The sequence below is a fragment of the Zea mays genome, chromosome 3 (genome assembly GCF_902167145.1).
Source record: "Zea mays cultivar B73 chromosome 3, Zm-B73-REFERENCE-NAM-5.0, whole genome shotgun sequence".
NCBI lineage: Eukaryota > Viridiplantae > Streptophyta > Magnoliopsida > Poales > Poaceae > Zea > Zea mays.
In genome coordinates this window covers 84,517,196-84,527,301 of record NC_050098.1, presented here as the reverse complement: position 1 = coordinate 84,527,301, position 10,106 = coordinate 84,517,196, and the positions used below count along the sequence as shown (strand labels likewise).

At 42.9% G+C, this 10,106-nt stretch overlaps 1 long non-coding RNA gene across 1 annotated transcript; it reads right to left on the bottom strand.

Moving 5' to 3' along the window:
* Window positions 1–8,906: 8,906 nt before the first annotated feature.
* Window positions 8,907–9,467, bottom strand: LOC103650243 (uncharacterized). Its single transcript, XR_002268374.2, has 3 exons — window positions 9,353–9,467; window positions 9,166–9,251; window positions 8,907–9,070 (listed from the first exon to the last, which is right to left on the bottom strand). It is a non-coding gene; the product is annotated as an uncharacterized lncRNA (long non-coding RNA).
* Window positions 9,468–10,106: the final 639 nt, after the last annotated feature.

The window sequence follows — 10,106 nt, the reverse complement described above, 5'->3', positions numbered from 1 at the left end:
GCAAAAGGAGATAGCAGAAGCTGCAGCACAACAAAGTCAGCCGAAGCAAGTCATGCATACTGCTTCGTATCATTCGCCTTACATTCCAGAATATGTAGGCAATCACCCTGCAGCTTCTGTTGCTTCGGCAAGCCAACCCCAAGCATCTTGGCAGCAGCCTCCGCCGCCACCACCAACACAAAGAGGCCAGCAGCCAGAAGGGAGTCAGCGCACTAACCTCCAGCGGGACTTCAGAGAGGAGTCCGAAGCTCGCACAGTCAATAGCACTGTGACAGAGTCGAAGCACATTTACTAACAAATATCCTACCTCGACAGCAGTTTTTTGCATTTTCACATTCAGTATTGCTTTCTTTTTAAGGAACAATTAAGGGTAGTTTTAACGTCTTTTATCGCCTTTCAATTTCTTGTAATAGTTTCGCTCTTTACCGTAATGAAAATATATCTTCTCCACAGGCCTAAGATGCCGAAGCATGAGAATTTATGATTGGCAAGGAGGATTTTCGAGTTATCAAAAATTTGTTCTAAGGAACGCAGTGCAATTTATTCGAAGCAGCAAAAAGACGTTCCTAAGGGAGCGCAGTGTAAGTTTTCTTAGCCTACAGCGAAAAATAAGCGCTGATTCCGCCGAAAGTAAAAGGCGAAAAAGCTCCTAAGGGAGGCTTACAGCAAAAAATAAACGCTGATTCCGCTGAAGTAAAAGGCGAAGAAGCTCCTAAGGGAGGCTTACAGCGAAAAATAAACGCTGATTCCGCTGAAGTAAAAGGCGAAGAAGCTCCTAAGGGAGGCTTATAGCGAAAAGTCAGCGCTGATATAAAAAGATTATGTGCTTTATTGCAGGGATGTGTGTACTTTCGGCACAAATATCATTTTGCATAACATAACATCATCACATCATTTTGCATAACATAAGCATCATACAGCATATTGCATGTGGAACAAGAAGGGGATACAACATTGATCTTCGGAGAATGTTTTGAAAAAGAGAAAATCGTGCTAAGGCACAAGACAAATCGAGAAGAAGTGTAGCTTCATTAGAGAGGCAACATAAAACTTTTTTATAGCTTCGGAGAATATTTCACGAAGCTTGGATATTCTCCATCAGAGAAGTATGCAAATTCTTGTGATATATAAAAGATTTTCTTCACGAAGCATGAAAAGAAGGGAAGGTGTTTTTTCGCCGAAGGCTCAAAAAATGGTATGTATGCAAAATTTCATGCATCGTAAAGAATTGAACTATAAATAGATTATATATTACATTCAAAGTTACAATGTATTACACATGTTACGTTCCAAATGTTTCTACAATAGGATTTAATCCTCCTTAAGAACTATTTCTGCAGCTTCGTTCAGTAGCTGGTCGACAACCTTGTCCATGATGGCTTCGGCCATTTTTCTAATTTCATCGTCCCCCTTCGGGTGGGGGCCCGGAGATGCCTCAGCAGGTTCTGAGGGAGGAGAAGATATGGCTATATTACTATTACAAACCGCGAACAAAGTCTGGAATCAAAAATTACAACAGAAAAAAACCACTAATTAATACCTATTTGCCCTTCGGGCTCTGTACTTTTCTCAGCAGCCTCTGCTACTTTTCTAGCATCGTGGATGCCTTTTTCGCTCTTTTGAATAATTTCTTGGGCCATTTCTCGGCCGCAGTTGTCCCAAATATTGGTGAAAATTTTTCCGCCGATCATGCTTGCTTCGGCTGAGGGGTCTTTAATGTCTTCAGAGGACAAAGTAGCTTCGGATTGCGCTAAAGATTTTACATGCTCGCAACCTTTCCTCTCCAAAACAGTAGCAATTCCTCTAGCACCCGAAAAAGCACATATGTCTCCGCGGCTATTCAGGATTTCCTCGAAGGCCTCAGCTTCATGACTGATCCATTCCATCGGACCTTCGGGATTGCCCCTTGAGAAATTCTCTTCGCTAGAGAATGCGCCAACATTGGCGAAGCTGGATTTTATCTTCTTAACACACACTATGGATTTATCATAGCAACTTCTCTGGGATACACGAAGCTCTTTAACATTTATTTCTAAATGATTGGCTCATTGATCACTAAGCTCTCGTTTTGTCTCTTCAAGTATAAGTTCTTCTTTAGCTCTTGCTAGCTGTTTCTGAAGATCTTTAATTTCGCGTTTTTGGGCTTCAACTTGAGCCTTAGAGGTAGCTTCGTCTTCCTTTATCTTGTCCACCAATGTAAGCAGAATTTTATCTTTTTTCAGAGCTTCATTCCTCAGCTTAATAACCTCTGATCGTAGATTGTTGAAAGCAATATCATAGCTCTCGTCTTCGGCATTCTTTTGCTCTCTCAGCGCGTTGCTCAATATTAAACCCTATATATACAAGAATTAGTATAAGAATAAAAGAATGATTTGAAAATTATAAATTTCTAAATATACAGTTCTCATACCTTCAGACTATTATATGCAAGACTATCTACAAGATCGTCCTTCGTCATAGCGCAGAGTCCAGCTTCAAGCTTCGGAAACCCTATACTTCTAGCCATCTCCCGACAGACAGATAATTCTTTGTTGTTCGGGAGGCAGTATAAAAAGTCATCTTCGTCCGTGCCATTGAATACTAAGGCTCCCTTCGGATACTTCAATTCCCGGGCATAGTGATTAGCCTCAAAAATCTCTTCTTCAGATAATCTTTTTCTAGAAGCATGTCGTATAATATAATTGAGGGCCTCGGAGGATGCTTCGGGGGCAGCAGTGTCAGTTTCTTCAACCAAAATTGGCTCTATCCTTTTTGGTTCTTCGGCTTCCAGGGGATTTATCTTCGTAGGTTCTGAAGGCCCAGCTTCAGTTTCAGGTTGTTGCTTCGAAGTTTCAACAGCAAGGGTTTCACCAGCCACTTCAGGAGTTTCAATAGTTTTCTTTGGAGTTATGCTTGAAGATTTAATTGTCTCCAAAACATCTAGCACATTAACCATTCTTTTTCTTTTCGGAGTCACTGTTGGCCCCTTTTGACTTTTTGCTACCTCGATTTCTCCTGAAGGACTCAAAATTTCTGATATTTTTACTTCTTCAGCTGATATTTTTACATCTTCAGCCCTCAGTTCTTCTTTCTTTTCTGTCGCTGGCACTTCGGCCAGCTCTACGATTTTTGGCAGTGGAGTTGGTTCTCTAGCTTCGGTGGCCGTAGAGGTCTCACCGGCGAACTCAGGCACCGTGGCTGGTTCAATATAGCATGGCCGGTGTGTGAGAACCTTTACCCTTTTTCTCTTCGGCGCTGGCTCGCTAGGAGCGGCTGAAGCAGTTTCTTTTGCAGAAGTTGTGCTTTTTCTTTTTTGACCTCGCGCTGGATAGCGGTAGTCGGGGTAGACAAACCCAATTGCGTCAAATACTCGGTTGAGTCTTTTCTTCTTTCGGCCTCCGAAGGCCGTTGATAATGCAGTGTCTTCGGCCTTTGAATATACCCCAAGCAATTCATCACTTACAGTCTCAATGCTCTTTAACCAATCATCATCTGGCTCAACGAACTTGTCTCCGTACTTGAATGTGTACTTCAGCCTGACTAGTCCACCTTCGTCAGTTTCTTTAACAGTTTCTTTCGGCATTTCCCAGTTATCTGCAAGTGGCCATAATCTGAAGGCAATGTGTTCTTCTATTAAATCCCTTGTCCCAATAAAAGAGCAGACTACGCCGAAGGCCCTTTGGCATTCTTCGGCTACTTCATCCATTTGTACCTTCGGTTTCCAGAGTCCGAAGCGCTGCCAGATAGGGCACATTGATAGTCGCCTAGAGGGGGGGGTGAATAGGGCGAAACTGAAATTTAAAAGATAAACACAACTACAAGCCGGGTTAGCGTTAGAAATCAAAAACGAGTCCGCGAGAGAGGGTGCAAAACAAATCTCGAGCAAATAAGGAGTGTGACACAAGGATTTGTTTTACCAAGGTTCGTTTCTCGCAAACCTACTCCCCGTTGAGGTGGTCACAAAAACCGGGTCTCTTTCAACCCTTTCCCTCTCTCAAACGGTCCCTCGGACCGAGTGAGCTTCTCTTCTCAAATCACTTGGGAATCAAACTTCCCGCAAGGACCACCACACAATTGGTGTCTCTTGCCTCAATTACAAGTGAGTGTTTGATCACAAGAAAGAATGCCAAAGAAAAGAAGCGATCCAAGCGCAAGAGCTCAAATGAACACTACAAATCACTCTCTCTAGTCACTAAGGCTTTGTGTGGAGTTGGGAGAGGATTTGATCTCTTTTGGTGTGCTTTGCAATGAATGCTAGCTCTTGTTTAGTGGTTGGAAGCTGGAAAACATGGATGCAATGAATGGTAGGGTGGTTGGGGTATTTATAGCCCCAACCACCAAACATGACCGTTGGTGGAGGCTGTCTGTCGTATGGTGCACCGGACAGTCCGGTGCACACCGGACATGTCCGGTGCGCCAGCCACGTCACCAAAACCGTTGCGATTCGACCGTTGGAGTTCTGTCTTCTGGGCCTGCCTCGATGTCGGGTGGCGCACCAGACATGTACTGTAGAGTGTTTGGTGCGCCAGCATGGGCGTGCCTGACGCCTGCGCGCTCTGGCGCGCATTAATTGCTGTTGCAAGCGACCGTTGGCGCGAAGTAGCCGTTGCCCCACTGTTACACCGGACAGTCCGGTGTACACCGGACATATCCGGTGAATTATAGCGGAGCCGCCGCTACAGATTCCCGAGGCTGCCAAGTTCCCGAGCCGCGTCCTCTTGGAGCACCGGACAGTCCGGTGAATTATAGCGCGCCGGCTCTGAGAATTTCCCGAGGCTGAGGAGTTCTGGGCGAAGTCCCCTGGTGCACCGGACACTGTCCGGTGCGCCATCGGACAGTCCGGTGCGCCAGACCAGGGAGCCTTTCGGGATGCCTTTAGCTCTCTAATTTGAACCCAACTTTGGTCCCTTTAATTGGCTTGTTGTGAACCTTTGACACCTGTATAACTTATACACTAGAGTAAACTAGTTAGTCCAATTATTTGTGTTGGGCAATTCAATCACCAAAATTATTTAGGAACTAGGTGTAAGCCTAATTCCCTTTCAATCTCCCCCTTTTTGGTGATTGATTCCAACACAAACCAAAGCAAATATAGAAGTGCATAATTGAACTAGTTTGCATAATGTAAGTGCAAAGGTTGCTTGGAATTGAGCCAATATAAATACTTACAAGATATGCATGGATTGTTTCTTTATTTTTAACATTTTGGACCACGCTTGCACCACATGTTTTGTTTTTGCAAACTATTTTGTAAATCCTTTTCAAAGTTCTTTTGCAAATAGTCAAAGGTAAATGAATAAGATTTTGCAAAGCATTTTCAAGATTTGAAATTTTCTCCCCCTGTTTCAAATGCTTTTCCTTTGACTAAACAAAACTCCCCCTAAATGAGATCCTCCTCTTAGTGTTCAAGAGGGTTTTGATATATCATTTTTGAAATACTACTTTCTCCCCTTTTTAACATAATAAGATACCAATTTGAAATTTATCAATTGAAAATCTCCAATTTTAAAATTAGGTGGTGGTGCGGTCCTTTTGCTTTGGGCTCATACTTTCTCCCCCTTTGGCATGAATCGCCAAAAACGGAATCATTAGAGCCCTCGAAGTACTTTCTTCCCCTTTGGTCACAAATAAATGAGTTAAGATTATACCAAAGACGAAGTCCTTTTGCTCTCTCCCCCAAAGATGGAGAGTGGCTCGGAGCGACGGTGAAGGATGAGTTACGGAGTGGAAGCCTTTGTCTTCGCCGAAGACTCCAATTCCCTTTCAATATACCTATGACTTGGTTGAAATAGACTTGAAAGACACATTAGTCATAGCATATGAAAGAGATATGATCAAAGGTATACAAATGAGCTATGTGTGCAAGTTTTAGCAAAAGAAATTGCGCGAATCAAGAATATTGAGCTCATGCCTAAGTTTGTTAAAAGTTTGTTCATCAAGAGGCTTGGTAAAGATATCGGCTAATTGATCTTTAGTGTTAATGTAAGAAATCTCGATATCTCCCTTTTGTTGGTGATCCCTTAAAAAGTGATGCCGAATGGCTATGTGTTTAGTGCGGCTATGCTCGACGGGATTATCCGCCATCTTGATTGCACTCTCATTATCACATAGCAAAGGGACTTTGGTTAATTTGTAACCGTAGTCCCGCAGGGTTTGCCTCATCCAAAGCAATTGCGCGCAACAATGGCCTGCGGCAATGTACTCGGCTTCGGCGGTGGAAAGAGCGACCGAATTTTGCTTCTTTGAAGCCCAAGACACCAAGGATCTTCCCAAGAACTGGCAAGTCCCCGATGTGCTCTTCCTATTGATTTTACACCCCGCCCAATCGGCATCCGAATAACCAATCAAATCAAATGTGGATCCCCTAGGATACCAAAGCCCAAACTTAGGAGTGTAAGCCAAATATCTCAAGATTCGTTTTACGGCCGTAAGGTGAGCTTCCTTAGGGTTGGCTTGGAATCTTGCACACATGCATACGGAAAGCATAATATCTGGTCGAGATGCACATAAATATAGCAAAGAACCTATCATCGACTGATATACCTTTTGATCCACGGACTTACCTCCCGTGTCGAGGTCGAGATGCCCATTAGTTCCCATGGGTGTCTTAATGGGCTTGGCATCCTTCATCCCAAACTTGTTGAGAATGTCTTGAGTATACTTAGTTTGGCTAATGAAGGTGCCCTCTTGGAGTTGCTTTACTTGAAATCCCAAGAAGTACTTCAACTCTCCCATCATAGACATCTCGAACTTTTGTGTCATGATCCTACTAAATTCTTCACATGTAGACTCGTTAGTAGACCCAAATATAATATCATCAACATAAATTTGGCATACAAACAAGTCATTTTCAAGAGTTTTAGTGAATAGAGTAGGATCGGCCTTTCCGACTTTGAAGCCATTAGCGATAAGGAAATCCCTAAGTCATTCATACCATGCTCTTGGGGCTTGCTTGAGCCCATAAAGCGCCTTGGAGAGTTTGTAAACATGGTTAGGGTACTCACTATCTTCAAAGCCGGGAGGTTGCTCAACATAGACCTCTTCCTTGATTGGTCCATTTAGGAAGGCGCTTTTCACGTCCATTTGATAAAGCTTAAAGCCATGGTAAGTAGCGTAGGCCAATAATATACGAATTGACTCAAGCCTAGCTACGGGTGCATAGGTTTCACCAAAATCCAAACCTTCGACTTGGGAGTATCCTTTGGCCACAAGTCGAGCTTTGTTCCTTGTCACCACACCATGCTCATCTTGCTTGTTGCGGAAGACCCATTTGGTTCCTACAACATTTTGGTTAGGACGTGGAACTAAATGCCATACCTCATTCCTAGTGAAGTTGTTGAGCTCCTCTTGCATTGCCACCACCCAATCCGAATCTTGGAGTGCTTCCTCTATCCTGTGTGGCTCAATAGAGGAAACAAAAGAGTAATGCTCACAAAAATGTGCAACACGAGATCTAGTAGTTACCCCCTTATGAATGTCGCTGAGGATGGTATCGACGGGGTGATCTTGTTGGATTGCTTGGTGGACTCTTGGGTGTGGCGGCCTTGGTTCTTCATCCTCCTTGTCTTGATCACTTGCATCTCCCCCTTGATCATTGCCGTCATCTTGAGGAGGCTCATTTGCTTGATCTTCTTCTTCATCGACTTGAGCTTCATCCTCATTTTGAGTTGGTGGAGATGCTTGCGTGGAGGAGGATGGTTGATCTTGTGCATTTGAAGGCTCTTCGGATTCCTTAGGACACACATCCCCAATGGACATGTTCCTTAGCGTGATGCATGGAGCCTCTTCAACACCTATCTCATCAAGATCAACTTGCTCTACTTGAGAGCCGTTAGTCTCATCAAACACAACGTCACAAGAAACTTCAACTTGTCCAGTGGACTTGTTAAAGACTCTATATGCCCTTGTGTTTGAATCATATCCTAGTAAAAAGCCTTCTACAGTCTTAGGAGCAAATTTAGATTTTCTACCTCTTTTAACAAGAATAAAGCATTTGCTACCAAAGACTCTAAAATATGAAATGTTGGGCTTTTTACCGGTTAGGAGCTCATAAGATGTCTTCTTGAGGATTCGGTGTAGATATAACCGGTTGATGGCATAGCAAGCGGTGTTGACCGCCTCGGCCCAAAACCGATCTGAAGTCTTGTACTCATCAAGCATGGTCCTCACTACAGGAAACTGGTTAAAGAACGTGGGTGAAAAACCGTCGAACTTAATGTAATAGGCCGTCGAACTTACCGTAAGAACGTGGGTTTACCGACGAATATAGCCGACGGCGATTTTTGGACGAACTTAGAGAACTAAGTTCGACGGCCCCGACGAACTTAACATTAAGAACGTGGGTACCGTCGAACTTAACATTAAGAACGTGGGTACCGTCGAACTTAACATTAAGAACGTGGGTGTTTAAGTTTGACGGGGCCGTCGAATTTTTTCCCATAAGTTCGACGGCACCCACGTTCTTACATTTAAGTTCGACGGGGCCACGTGGCCGTCGAACTTATGGGTCCTGCTTGGGTCGGTGAGGGCTGCACATTAAGTTCGACGGTACCCACGTTCTTAATATTAAGAACGTGGGTACCCACGTTCTTAACCCTTTTCTAGAAAAAAATAAAAAATACAGAAATGAAAAATTAGACACACATAATATCACATGCAACATAGAATATCACATACAATACATATTTCAAACACATGGATATATGTACATATCACAAATTCACACAAGTCCAAATACATAAGTTCACAAATTCACATAAGTCTAAATACATAAGTTCACAAATTCACATAAGTTCACATTCATAGTGCACATTTTTAGTTCACAAATTCACATAAGTTCACATCCAACTTGCTACTTTTGGCCTGAAGTTCAGTTATACGAATAGAGTAATCCTTGGAAATTTTCTGTTTTATCATTCAGAACTTCCTCATAGCGCCTCACATACTCAACTCTGTGACTCTCGCTTGCTTCAAGCTGCTTCCTCAACAATGCCAACTTATCATCGCTTGAATTGCATTTCAATCTCAGGGCGTTCCTTTCAGCATCTATATGCTCTGTCTTCTGAAAAGGTCCAGAACAGGGCCAGCCAAACTGCAGTGATCATTCCAACAAAGGAAAAAAAATGATTGTGTAAGATAATGAGATCATTCCACATCAACCAACAAGACAATTGAAGAGGTGAATACCACTGCTATAAGAATGTGGCTAGCCTTTTCCATTTTCCAGGACCATAGGCCGTTGACTCATACTCTGTGAGTAGGTCATCAAGGAGCTGCAGTTAATCCAGCAACAAGGACATTACCATAAACAATAATAAAGGATAAGGTTCTTGTCGATTAATTACAGCAGCAGAGAAGTTTTTTGTTTTCTTACCCTGACTATGTCATCTAATTTTGCATTCGAACGGTTACATGCTGCTCGCACCTTTGATTCCATGTTCTGAACTTTATTAGAACATTGCAAGTCAGCCTCCAGAAAAGCATTCCTATTGTAGTCCTGCATTCATGTGCTTCACCGTTAGCCTACCCACTCATATATTGTAATTTACTTCAGCAATTGGCAGACATTAATCAATGTTCCATGTGAAAATAAAATAATAAGAAGGCATGCTGACTCAAAAGCAGCTGATGTGTAATGATAAGATCACCTCAAAGGCCTTTTTGAGAGAACTATGAAGAAGCTTTTCAAATTTTGAACGAGCTGACCTAGTACCAACAGCAGAAACATTAAAAGCACTGATAGCCTTCCTTATGGCATCTTCATGTGCTTCTCTCAAAGAACTTATCTCCAGTATGATTTCCATATTTCCCCACTGATCTTTTGAACTTCAACTGGATGGATCATATCTGAGTTGAAGCTGCACACTGTGGTATGCTATACTTGAGAATCAGAACAAACAGAGATGAAACCCTCAGCAAGTCAGATATTCTTTGTTTCTCCATTGTCTGTGTCACCTGATTCCTCTGGCAGGAGACCTAAAAGAGGTAAGGGCAGCAGCGAACTAAGATTGTAGACGACAATCAATAGAGGTAGGTTCCCAAAGGTGTCCCTGGTGACCCCAAATATCCGAGTTAGACCAGCACCAACCAGACCACCAGTAACACTTCTAGCATTAGAAATGGACATC